The 13,690-nt window shown below is 42.4% G+C and overlaps 1 protein-coding gene across 1 annotated transcript in view; it reads right to left on the reverse strand.

Moving 5' to 3' along the window:
* The window catches only part of Myh13 (myosin heavy chain 13), a 51,161-nt gene extending 46,133 nt beyond the window's left edge, over window positions 1-5,028 (reverse strand). The window contains exons 1-3 of the mRNA XM_021176266.2: window positions 4,810-5,028; window positions 3,571-3,628; window positions 1,668-1,720 (exon numbers count right to left, since the gene is read on the reverse strand). The gene's annotated coding sequence lies outside the window, so the exon portion shown is untranslated. The remainder of the gene's footprint in view (window positions 1-1,667; window positions 1,721-3,570; window positions 3,629-4,809) is intronic.
* Between the last annotated feature and the right edge of the window lie 8,662 nt (window positions 5,029-13,690).

Genomic DNA, 13,690 nt, shown 5'->3' on the forward strand with positions numbered 1-13,690 from the left:
GGATATAGTGAGCTGAAAACTGGCATTCTAGCAAGTTTCCAGGTGATGTGGCTGCTGTTAATCCAGAGTGCTTTCTCTGATAGACACTGTCACTTCATCCTCTTGGTTTAAGCTATCCCATGGGAGGGTTGGGGGCTGTCAGACCGTAAGACAACTAAGACGGAGCCTACATGGTATTAGGATTCTCAGGGAGAGTTCTGGACTTACAGAGAGAATAATACCGGGCCTAGAACAACTATTTACAAAACCCACTTGGGGATAGTAGTACCAGGTTGAGATAGTGTTTAATCAACACTTGTCTCAGCACACACTGCATACTGTGTGGGTAACCCCTCCAGCCCCTCTGTCATGCTTTCTAGCAGTCATCTCAGTTTCTTGGCCTTTCTCTTTATGTGTGTATTTTCTCTGCTTACAAGCTAGAAAACTCATTTTAAAGTCCCTGCAGCAGTGACCTTGTTCAGCCACTTGTCTGGACTCCTGCCTCATCCTATTTAAAATGAAGACACAATTCCTGCCTACCACAACCAAGTGTGGACCATGGACCTGTGACTCCCCTTCCTCCTGTCTGCTCTCTTCCCTCTTTGCATTTTTCCCTCATCTCCTCCTTGTGTTTCCCCTGACACATCAACCTTCCTTTCCTTTCTCTCCTCTTTTTCTTTCTGCCCATTCTCCTGTAACTGAAATAAAATATAATTAAAATAAAACAGAATTAAAGCTCACACACACAGTATCCATACTCATCTTCATGTTTCCTCTTAAACAGCTAATATTTTAATATCTCTCAAACTCTATGTTTAAAAGCAAGGACAAGCCCATTCTAGTTCTCTCTCCCCATCTGGCCTTTTGGGAACTGCTGTCCATTAGTCGCCGTTAAAATATCTTTTCTGCCATGCTGCAGATGACGCCTTCTATGGGGAGACAGATTTCCTTAGCTCTGGGCCTTATTCTGATGGCTTCATTTTAGTTTTATTTTGGCCAGTGGCTCCTGTAAGTGAGCTATGGATTGTGCTTAAGATTTAATAGGAAAAAAAAACACCCTGGGATTTAATATAGTGTCCTCAAAGAGGGCTCCCAGCCATCACGCTGCTTTAAAATGTCTTGGTTATTTCCTGGAGAATGAAAAGAAATCATCTTTTTTCCCTTCCATCTCCCTGAAGGGGGTCGCTACGGTTCTGGCTTAAGGGGGTTGCAGTTCTCCGGCTTAGCAGGCGTTGGACCCCTACGCATTCTTTAAATGAAAATGCAAGGCGGTGGCGCTTCCAGTGTGTACCCGATGAGAAATTAGAATTGAGAAGAAGCACAAATTCTTTAAAAGTTACTATCAAGTTCCTCATAAGTAACACAGTTTTGAAACATTACTTTTCAAGACTAAGAAATTGCAGAGAAGAAGAGCACTCTGGTTTTTGCAATCTCTTCAACGTCTGCTTAATTGCCATGTCTACTGTCAGATTGGTTAAAGCAAATCTATCTATCTATCTATCTATCTATCTATCTATCTATCTATCTATCTCTATCTATATATCTATATACATATATAAAAATGAAGATTGTCTCTTTATACAGTAGTATAATTTAGAGAAGGAAAGAAACAATAAGGGATTGGGCTCATCAAACCATCTTTTAATTATCTATTCAAATAATGTAGCTTATCATGCTTAGATACTTACTGCTTTAAACTTGACAAGATGTAGAGTCTCAAAGGCCACTTGCAATGTGGAACCTGAAAACATCAATATTTTTATTTGATCACATTATAACGCATTAGTCCAGCTTGCACTTTAATTTAATTGTACTTTGTTTTGAAACAGAGTAGCCCAGGCTAGTATCATGCCTGTGTGGCAAGTGCATGACCACCGAGCAATCTCTCCAGCCCTTGAATTTTTATTTAGTTGATTTTATAGGTCTTCTATGTCTGTTGCCTAGGTGGTAATATATGAAAAGATTCTGTAGATGGGAAAGCTGTACAATACATGATGGTTGTCTTATATTTAGTCTTTCTAGAAAAATTAGATTTTTTTCTTTTCTAGAGAATTCTAGAGGCCCAAGGGCCTCAAATCATTACTAGTTTTCAGGTAAAGATTCTTTTCCTCACCTTCTGCCTAGCTCGTGTACACTGTCTGCTTCTTGTATTACCTGGGTTAAAAAGAGTTGTCTCAGCAAAATTCTTCTGTTGGTGCAATTCAACTTAGCTGTACACCTTCACATATAACTTTCTCCATTTCAGAGAGCTCTAACAGACCAAAGGCACTTGTTGCTTTAACCTAAAGTCTCTCTATAACTCTAGAAGGATCGATCACCATCCTAGTGCTTGATAAAAGGCAGACACATCCAGGTCCTTCTCTAAGACTCCTGGGCTCCTGTCCCTGGCTATTCTGTGTTCTTTGAGACTTTAATGTTCCTGTGTTAAGTGACCCCCGTTGTATCTTCATCCACTTTTTCCACAGAGTACTGTATCTCCTTTACTGTCACTGTACCCAAGTGCAACCCTGTTAATCTCATCATGTGTCGTATCCAAGCCACATGTCCTTCTCTTCCTCCTCCTCTAGAACGCTCTCACCTCTCTTGACCTAGGTGTAATGGCTGAGGCTGTGACTGTTCCTTGGCAACTGTGTCTCTCTGCTGACTCACTGTTTTCTGTCCAGCAAAGCCCCTCAATTCTTTCCGGGCATGCTGTTGCTAAGTCAAATCTTCTCCCCATATTTATGTATCCGAGGGCTGAGCCCCTAGTGTGAAAACATTCGTTCTTGGCTGATGAACTTCACCTCCTCAGATCGGACCAAATTCTCTCAGTACATGACTCACAGTGGCCCCTGAGCTTTCCTCTCTCTGGGTGCCTTAATTAGCCTTTTTCTGTTCTGCCGGCATGACCAGCTCCCACACTGCATAGCTGTAAGCTTTCAGCCACCAGCTCTGTTTCTGTCTCCAAGGATCTTCTAATTGAGATGTTTGCCCTCCCACCCAATCTCCGTCCCCATCCCCGACTTCTCCTGTTTGCTTTGGCTGTACCTTGTCATTGCCCTTGACTTATCCCTCTCCCAAAGGTTTCCCAGTCAGTTTCTTGTCATCTCTGAAGCTGTCATGACTCACTGACCCTTAGTTTATTTGCTCCTAATGCATCTAGAATTATCTCTAAAACGCAAAGTTTGGGATGAGAGAGATTGTGTTGGCTTGGATGACCTCTCCCTGTTATTTCTTTATTGTTTGTGACGGAGGCATAGCCTCATGGATTTAAGGGTTCAGACTGTGCCCAAGGGTCAGCCACAACTCACCAGGCTTGTACAAGTGAGTCTAGGGTGCCGTGTTCTGAGCAGATGAAATATATGGACCTAGAACTTGTACACTGAAGCTCTGTACTGCATCCAGTGCTTTTCTGAGTATAGTGCAAACATGGGAGGTTCGTTTTTCAGTCAAGATTGTGATTTTGTAATGTCACTTTTAAAATTACTTCAGGGATCTGCCTCAGCTCAGTGATTTTAGCTTCTCACATGAATGGGAAGGTTAAACATGTGTAAAAGGTTGTTTGCTAAATTCAGTGACCGCCATTATGATCAAACTGAAAGTAAAACTTACCTTCTTTGTTCTCAGCGTGACTCTCGGTGTCCTTCGGGAACTGGGTGTCCTCTTAGGGCTGATTAGATAGAGCAAAGGCAAAGAAGCAAAAAAAATAAAATAAAATAAATAAAAAATTATATATATATATATATATATATATATATATATCCAAGTCTGTATTTTGTTTAGTCTGATTTGTGCCTGTCTTAGCAGTCATTTGTGCAACTTTCAAGTCTCCTGGAGAAAGTGGAGATGGGACATCTGAAAAGTCACCTAAGGCCAGAGAATCCTGACCCCAACTGGTCTTTATGAAACACGTTACCATCTCAAGGAGTTCTTTGCAAAAAGTTAAATATCAAACTTGATTCCAACCTTCCCAGTTACTACACACTGCTTTAATGGTAGGGAAGATGTTGTGAGATGCCTTGTGGCAGAAGCTGTCAAGGTTGGAGGCACTGGTTGCTTCTTTTACTTCCAAGTCTTTAATAAGCCTCAGTTATATCCTCAAGTTCACACAGATTTCTCAGAAGCTTTAACTTATATGCTGCTGCGTCCTTAACTCAAGAGAAGTGAGACTTGGAGGCAAAGCTGGTTCTGCTAAGCAGCTACTGAAAATTCTTTGGATTCTTCACTCCTTTCTATAAAATGATACAAATGTACCAGAAAAGTTTCAAGATTCCTCTCAGGCCTGAGTCCAAAACAGGGAGTTCTCAGGTAGAGATGATAGCGTAAAATCAAAGTACCGTAAGGCTCCAAAAGCTGGAGTCATCATGACAGCTGCTATTATACAGGAGACTAGACCCAATGTAAAATCCACACGGTTCTCCACACAAGACCAATGTAGAACACCAATATGAGGCTAGGATGCATTTCAATATGAATAAAAAGTCAAACAGTACTGTGGGAATTTCCCCCTTTCAATCAGAAGTTTAAATAGTCATAAAAACCTTCAAATTGTTTAAGGTAATCACAAAAGAGTTACCATACATTGACATGTTATTAATCTGTTCATTGATCAACGTAGCATCTACCTAGAAAATGGGTTTCATTCTGCAGGTGAATTTTCTTTTGGTCTCCCAACTCTCCGTGTTTTTATTTCTTTTCCCCTTTAAAAATATTCCTGAGGTGCAAGGACTTTGGCCATGTCGCCTGATCTCATTAGAAAGGGCGACTACACTGCCCTTGGCTGGTCGCCCAACCAGGTTAATTCTCACTCTCTGGGGGGGGGAGAGAAAGTGGGCACATATGAGTGCTTACCTTAGATGCTGCGGTCGGAGCAATTTCAGGAGTGTGGCCCCCAGCTCTCTTTATACTCCCAAATCTGCCAGCCCAGCACTCTCACTTGGCTCGATTTGGGGGATCACCATTTACTCATTAGATGTAAATGCGTCGTAGTCTTGATCTCTCACTCTTGTTGAATGACTTGGATAAATGACCAGCGGAGGCTTTATAATGCCAAGTCAGCTGCATAGGGATTTTGACGTTGGACACAGATCTTTGAGACTTAGAGAGTCGTAGGGGCTGAGTGGAACTGGGGCAGAGTGTGTTAAGAAGGTCAGGGAAGGGCAGAAAGCTTCTCCAGGTCATTTGTTACACAATAGATTGATCATCAATCGCATGGGTGGCAACCACACCTTGCTTCTCTCACCTGATATGAGGTGATGATCATAAGCAGTCCTCATCTTCTCATGTATAGATTTAAGTTTGCCTCCTTTATCTCTGTTTTAGTTTTTTAAAGTCTCCTATAGATTGAGAAATGGATTAAAAAGCTCACATTAAAACAGGAATAAGTGGGTTTTGAATGATGTAGATTCTGATGAAAATATATGATAATTTCTACTGTCACTTGAGAATGTTTTAGAGGGCATCGGTGAAACATAAGTGATTCTGAGAATGTGTAGAAGTTAGCGTCATTCACAGCAGTACAGTGTGGTTACCACCAGTGTTTACTGAATGCATGGAAGGTTCGTAATAGCACCTCCAGTTGCTTACGTAAGCCATTTCCAGAGGTCAGAGTTACAGGGTAGGTTACATTCTAAAAGGTGCTTGTGAGCAGAGGAGGACTAGGAGGGAAGAGTACCAGCACACAACATTCTCCACAGAAGATCTGACAGAATGAGGCAGAGGGAATTGGAAGAGAGTTCCAAGGGCAAACGACTTATATGTGGCAAACTCCACCCACTCCTGTCAGAGAGTCACACTGTCTATTCCACTAAGGATCCTAGAAGGCTTTCAGTTAAGAAATACCAACATCCTTGAGTTTTATTTTGGCTTCCTGGGCCTTGTGTATACTAGGCAAACACTCTACTGATAACTGTAAGACCAGCCCTAAGTAACTTTATGAGGGACTTGGCATTTCTTGCAGTAACTTAATGTTGAAGCAGCATCTTATTTGTGCCCCGTTTTATGAAACAAGAGAAGACAGATGAGGGATGCAGCTTGCATCGAAATACTGGCCCAGCAGCAAACAGTAGAGAACCAACTGACATTCTCAGCTGCCTTTCCTCAAGCTACTGTTTTCTGAATGTAGCAGATGCTTAGTGAACTTTCTCGTGAATAAATAAACCAAGGTGATTGATAAGACAATCCAGATGGAAGGAGACCTGAAGTGATAAGGCAGAAAAAGAAAGAGGTTAGATCGTCAGCTTCGTTCATTAATAGTTATTAAGGACCTACCACATTCCAGGCTTTATCCACTCTGGCTCTTCGGAACTTCATAACTGTTCTAATAGGTATGTGCTTGTGTCATTTCTATTTTGGAGTAAAGGAAACTTAGTCTCTGAGAGTAGAAGTAGCTTCTCCAAAGCCATATGACTAGTAAGTAACAGGAATGGTATTCGAATCCTCTCTGGATCTAGAATAGAACCTATGCTTCTCAACTCTCCATAGGGAAGCAAGACACTGCTAAGTGCACATTGTCATAGGGTTCTGTGCTGGGACTGGAAAGAGGGATGTGAGATAGGGTCACTGTCCTAAATACTTGACGGTGGAAATGGGAACAGGGTACACAGTCATAGACACTGTAAGTCATTCTCCAAAGAGTAAAAACCCAGTGAGCAAGATGTAGAGTGGGCCAGATCCATTTGTAAGCATCTGGGAACCATGAAGTATCTCATATACATATATTATAAATACATTAAATATTATCATAATTCTTATTAAAGGGGCTGAAGAAGTGAGTCAGTAAAGTGCTTGGTGTGCAAGCATGAGGACCTATGGTTAATCTCCAGCACACATGTAAGAAAAGGGGGAGGAGGCTCTGGGTACAGTGCACACACTTATTATCCTAGTGCTGGGAAGGTAGAGACAAAGGACAGCCTGGCTGAATCTGCAAGTGTCAGGTTCAATGAGAGACTCTGGCTCAAACAACAACAACAGAGCAACCAACACAATTCAGAGAGCAGTTGATTGAGGGACCTGATATCAATCCATGGCTTTATACAGACACAGACACACACAGACACACACACACACACACACAGACACAGACACACACACACAAGTGTAATTGGAGTGGGATGGTGACTGTGGTTAGATAATGATCTTTTTGCAGCTCATATAAAATGTCTTTCTTGTTATGTTTAGCTCTCCTGAGAGAGTTAAACTGTTTATATTCTTATTAACTTCTCTTTTCAATTGGGGACAATGAGGCCTAAGTGGGGGAGGGGTAGTAATTGTTCATAGTCAGTGGTGATCCAGAGTTCCTCATCCCAAAGTGATACTTCATTTTGTCCTCCCTCTTAACCTCCAAAGGAGGTGGATGTTATTACCCTTTCAATGTCATGGGTTACACTCAGGTCTTCATGCATTCTGGACAAGTGCTCTATCATTAAGCCACACCCCAGTCCAAAGGAGGTAGACTTTGACACAGGTTAGAAGAAGAGGGTGAGGTTAGGCTCTGGGATATATTTTAGCAGGTCAACCAGGTGAGGCTGGATGAAGGTCAGGATAGAGTTAATGGGGTTTGGATTCAGGGGAGACATAAAGGCTATGCTGGTTTACAGTGGGCTTCTAAAGCCTAGCAATGGAGCCATGGCATTGTTACAAGATAATAGGAGGGCATGAATATGTATGTATGTGTATACATATGTATGTGTATATATGAACTAGCGATGGATTATAATGGTAAAAAAAGAACTTGTCAGTGCTCAATTCCCCAAGGAATTCAGATCTATGTTAAACATTTCCAGATCAGTAAGGTGGCCTTTATAGTCTTTGTGGCCTTAGTGGTCCTGAGTCCAGCTGCAGATTCAAAGAGAAGAACACTGTGTGTCATCATAGGTTGTGGTTGCCATGGCGTTCCACTTAGATATAATAAAAGAGAACTAGTTCCCCACAGGCAGTCATGCGATGAATGAATTATGTTTGGGAATAATTAAGATCCTTATGAGCTCTAGGCTTATGTTTTGAAGTCTTACCTTCATTCTGACAGTATATTAAAATCTTTGTCATCTATGCCGCTTGCACTGGATATACAAAAATAATGCTGTAAAATGAAGGGGTCCTTGATCAAGAGGTTTAAAATGAAAGAAAAAAACCAGAGGGCTACCTTGAAGGTGCCACTCACAGGACTTTGATAACTGCAGGATTGGAGGCAGGAGGAAGAATCACAGGATGTTGCTTTTCATCCAGCCCCCATTTCAGCTTATTAATCTAGGTCCTCCGAAATGAGCCTAAAGGAGAAACTGTAGGCAGAAAAAAATGAGTTTAGATTGAAAACATAGCTGGCGGTGGACACTGGGTCATATATTTATCAAGGCTGGAATGCGTAGTCTGTGTTAGGCAGTATCATTAACATGGCGATGGTAGCTGAAGCTATTATGGAAGATGTATGGCAAGACTGTGTTGAGGATGTGGGAAGAAGAAATAAAATAAAACAGAGGAGAAAAACTGATATAAATAAAGGTCATTCTAAGCCAGGCGTGGTGGTGCACGCCTTTAATCCCAGCATTCGGGAAGCAGAGGCAGGAGGATTTCTGAGTTTGAGGCCAGCCTGGTCTACAAAGTGAGTTTCAGGACAGCCAGGGCTATACAGAGAAACCCTGTCTCGAAAAACCAAAACAAAAATTTTTAAAAATTAAAAATTAAAAAAAATAGAGGTCATTCTACAAGGAAGCAAATACCAAAATGAAAAGTCATAACCCTTTGTTGGAGTCAAAAGACCCAAGTGGGTCTTCACCTGCTATGGTTTGTGCCTTGAAGGTTCATGTGTTGGAAGCATGGTCCTCAGTGTAACAGTAATGAAAGGTGGTGGGGTCTATAAGACTTGAGTCTACTGGGTGGTAATTGGGTCATGGCTGCCTTTGTGAAGGGATTAATTTGGTCTATCAGAGTGAGTTAGGTCTCACAGGAGTGTATTAGCTCATAAGGGTATTGCCATCCTTCCTTATCTTTCTTACTCCATCCTGCCTTTCCTCTTCCCTTTCATCATTGTACTGGAATTTGATTACTATTTAAAAACCTATACATATTTAATGTCTACCATCAGATAGATGAATTGGGCCTATAGATGCAGCTACTATCCTACTGTACAATTTAGGTGATAAAAACCCATCACCTTCAAGAGTCTCATTGGGTCAGAAGTCTCCTCTTTATCCCACCACTATGATCTGTAGTTTATAGCTTTGAATCATGCTGTTCTTCTCTCTCATATCTGAGAGGAGCTCTGGCAATGAATATTTTCTCTAGTCTACTTACAAACTCTTCTCTCTTTGTATGGTCTAGGTAACTTTATTATTGGAGACAACACAGAAGTCAGGAGTGGTAACATATTCAAGAGGGAGTATACGAAAATGTCTATTCAAAGATCTGAAAAAGAGAAGTTCAGAAATGGGGCATTGTATGGGTGAGGGTGATCTGACAGGGATGTCAGCAGGATGCTGGGGGTGTAGGCTTAGAGCAGGGATTGAGGCAAGAACAGGTGTTGAGGAGGAAGGGTTTTCCCTGATTTTCCTAGGAGAGTCTGAGCACCAATCACAGTGGAAGATGGAGCTGGGGAAAACTGTAAATTCAGATAGTGCAGTGGAAGGACAGGAGACTTGTAGCAAGGCCAGATGGAGAAGACTAGAGAAAAAGCATGGTCAAGGTCAGCCCTTCTATGGGTACTTGAGAAGAAAGGGCAATTAATTGTGCTGATAGTAGGATCATGCCTCACTCCTCATGACTTGGGCTATCTAAGAGCTAATGTGACAGATGACATTTCAAAGAGGACAGGCACAGAAGTTTCTGGATGAATGTCCTAGGACAGGTACATTAGTGAATAACACTAATTCATATTTGAATTGCCTAATTGAATTGAATATCAATAGTGGATGGCAAAGGGAGTCTGGCAAATTTTCTAGCCTGTCTCTCACCTTACAGAATCAGAAATTGAGGTGCTGAATAGGCTCTGTCAGGTTAAGATAGTCCCTCCAGCCACACTAGGATGATTTTTAAATAAACTCTATCTGAAACTGCTGGTTCCAACACTTTAATACAGAAAATTTAAAGCTATTTACACTGCTCAGTAGAGACCCAACAACACAATAAGATAATACACTCATTTCATCATCCAGTCTTTCAACATCTATTAAGGACATATTATAGGATAGGGAATTTTCATATGCAGGGCTCTGTCCACATGGAAATGACTGTAGCAATGTATATGAGGGGGTAGCATACAAACTGACATGTGCCATCACTTGGTGATAAATACTCTTGTGAGGAGAAAGAGGGAGGAGGAAACAGTGGCTGTGTGCTGTTTAAACAGATTGATCAGGGAAAACCTCTGAAGAGGCACTATTGGAGCATACCCCTGGTGACATGACTGTTAAGTGGGGGGTGGAGGTAAGTATTCCAGGCTGAAGGAGCAAGAGGGAAGGCTAGGGAGCCAATGTGCTACACAGGACCAGAAGGAAGGCTAGTGGGATGGAGCGAGCCAGCCAGTGATGGGGAGGAGGGGCAGAGGACAAATGGCTATACCCTTGTAAATGAAGATTAGAACTCTGAACAAATTAATTAATCACTTAATTATCTTTTTGTGGTGCTAGGGACCAAACAGGTTCTGCATGTGCCAGGCACACATTCTGCTATTGATTGAGACTACTAGTTGCAGGACTTGGTTTTAAATGTCAGTTATTATTATAAAGCCACTTTTATTTTTCTTGAGAATTGGTTCTAGTACTGGCTCTCCTTTTATTTATCTATTTTATGTAACCCTTAGAGTTATATATATATTTATGTTGTATAGCTTGATGTTTTGATACATCTATATCATGTATCAATGTATCATTGAATCAATCTGGATATTAAAGAAACCAGGGCAGTCGGCATATTCATCACCACAAGCATTTATTATTTACTTATGATGAGGCCATTTGAAATCTTCTAGCTATTTTGAAATATGCACTGTCATATAGTTAACTACGGTTTGTTGCGAAATAAAACATCAGAATTTATTTCTTCTGTTATAACTTTGCACCTGTTAACTTTCCCGCACTTCTCTCCTCTCCCATCTGCCCTTGTCTTTCAACTCTTCCTCTTTTCTCTCATTCCCTCCTTTGTCATCACTTCTGCTCAAGTTCTGGTAATCTTTAGTTGTTCTACTTTGAAAACACTGCTCATCTCTCTACTTCTGTGAGCATAACACTTTTGGTGTGTGTGTGCGTGTTTGTGTATGTGTTCGAGTGCTCATTTCTCTACTTCTGTGAGCATAACACTTTTTGGTGTGTGTGTGTGTGTGTATGTGTTTGTGTATGTGCTCGAGTGCGCCCTTGTATGCTGAGGTCCAGTCAGACTTTGCCCATCCTAGGAAAGGGCTGAGCCACACCCAAGTCTTAAAAAAATGCCACCTGGGACCAGGATCTTGTGGTTGTGTTTATATTATACTCAACATTGCTCCATTTTTCATACATAAAGACTATATTGAACGTTCCTGTTTTTCAGCAAATGAGTAGAAACACTTCTGGGAGTTGGGTATCAACCGTTGTTCTTTGAAATCCCCAGGATTTAATTGGCCCAAGTCAGGTCTCAAAATGCCTGGTAAGGTGGGAACGGTGCTTGAGTGAGCCATCCAACACTACCAGAGAGAAACCTATATCTCAGTGGCCCAAAGGTCACCTCATCAGAATCCCAGAACAGAGGGAAGGGGTCGGACTGAGGGAAGAAAGGGCTGAAAGTGACTTCGTTTGCATCCCAGAACATCCGGGAAGAGGTCAGAGGAAGGGAAGAAAGGGCCGGAAGTGATACCTGTAGGGGTGGGACCAGCCTTACCTACATGTGAGATCAACGAGTGTGCACCAGGGCGGATTCCATCAATCGCACTGAGCGGTTTCAGACTGAGTGTTTGTGAAATTTGGTGTGGACAGAGAATCTGAGGACAGGGCAGATGACCTGACTGGCCAGAAGGAATATTTTGGAAATTCTTGCTTTCAGATGAGTTTTCCCTGTGTTGCCCAGGCTGTGTTCAAGCCATCCTTTTGCCTCAGCCTCCTAAATTCTGAAATTACAGCCATGCCATTCAGCAGGGCTTGAAAATTGTTGCCAGACCCCTAACGTGAAGTTTCTTAGTCATCTTAGTTGCTCACATAGATAAAGATCTCTAACGTCTCAGTGAGTTAGAGCTGGGTACTGAAATCCGTGAGTTATTTGCATGGTGGTAGTGGTGAAGAACCTCCATAGAAATCCCTGCTTAGTATACTGCCGTCCCTATCCATGCTGTGAGTAGAATTTCTCATAATTTGAACCTCCACACTGCTCCGAGTTCCCAAGAGTGCCCCAAGGCACGAGCCATAGCCCCTGTGACAACCTTGAGAAAATAGTTTGTCCTATGTGCGTGTGAAGGTCAGCTTTGGGGAATCTAAGATAAACCCTGTTTTGGATGCGATCCCTGAGGCAGGGTGTTTTTCTCCTTTCTCACGAACCAGAGGCCTTCGGTTTTCCTCGTGGCCTCAGGAAGCTGCATCTCTGGGACTTTAGCAGCCAGGAGAAAGGAATCGAGTTGGTAAATTCCACCCTTAAGCAGGGCTTAAGGATCTGCCCCGGGACTGATTCTTCAGCTTCCCGCTTAGGAAAAAGTGAGCGATAAATCTGTAGTGAGGGTGCCTGGGGACAATGATACTGGTAACATTTGCCCACAGCTCTACCTTAGCCAGGAGTCAGAATGTAAGTTCTACCGCGACAGCTGCTGGGTCTTAGCTCTGGAATGTTGATCCCCACTGAAAAGCTCCCATGAAAGGCAACAGCTTTTAGCAGCTGTGCTAATGGTCTCATCCATCAAATGGCTCTCCCTCTCCTCTCAGACTTCTGTTGTCAGCTATACCCCTTTCTTTGATGAGAAGTGGATATAAAATCTTAAGAGGCAGGTTATTTTTATTTATTTTAATAATATGAGCCTTGGGGGGAAAATTCCAAAGTAATACACGCTTGGAAAAGTAGGATTAAGCATGCTGAAGGAAAATTTTATTAATTTATTTTTATTAGGTTGGGAAGTTAGCTCAGTAAACTGCTTGCTGTGTGAGCCGGAGAACCTGAGTTCTCTTGCTTCCCAAATCCATGTGAAAAATCTGGGTGAGCTGGCACCTACTTTTACTTCCAGTTCTGGGGTGGTAGAAAAAATAGGATCCCCTGGGCATCCTCTCTAATAGTCAGAGAGCTCCAAGCCAGGGAGAGATGCTTTCTGCAAAAATAAGACAGATGGCTCCCCACACTCACTTTTCCCACACAGAAATTTATTAATTAAGAAATAAAGATTTTGGACCAACACCAGGGTAGCTAGGGCGCAGAGTCGGCTGACACCCACCAGCTACCCAGGACACCCGCCACGGGACCTTAAGACTTCTGGTGAGTGGAACACAGAGTCTGCTCCAATCCAATCTCGTGGGACCTGAGACTGCATTAGTTAGGGAAGCAGAAAACCGGCCTGAGTAGGGGCACAAGCCCCTTCCAGTCTGACCAGCACCGGGATAGCTAGGGCGAAGAGTTGGCTGACACCCGCCAGCTACCCAGGACACCCACCACGGGATCTTAAGACTTCTGGTGAGTGGAACACAGCGTCTGCTCCAATCTCTAAACAGAGACAACTATAACAACTAACTCCAGAGATTACCAGATGGCGAAAGGTAAACGTAATAATCTTACTAACAGAAACCAAGACCACTCA

The sequence above is a fragment of the Mus caroli genome, unplaced genomic scaffold (genome assembly GCF_978045245.1).
Source record: "Mus caroli unplaced genomic scaffold, Mus_caroli_1 scaffold_13, whole genome shotgun sequence".
Lineage (NCBI taxonomy): Eukaryota > Metazoa > Chordata > Mammalia > Rodentia > Muridae > Mus > Mus caroli.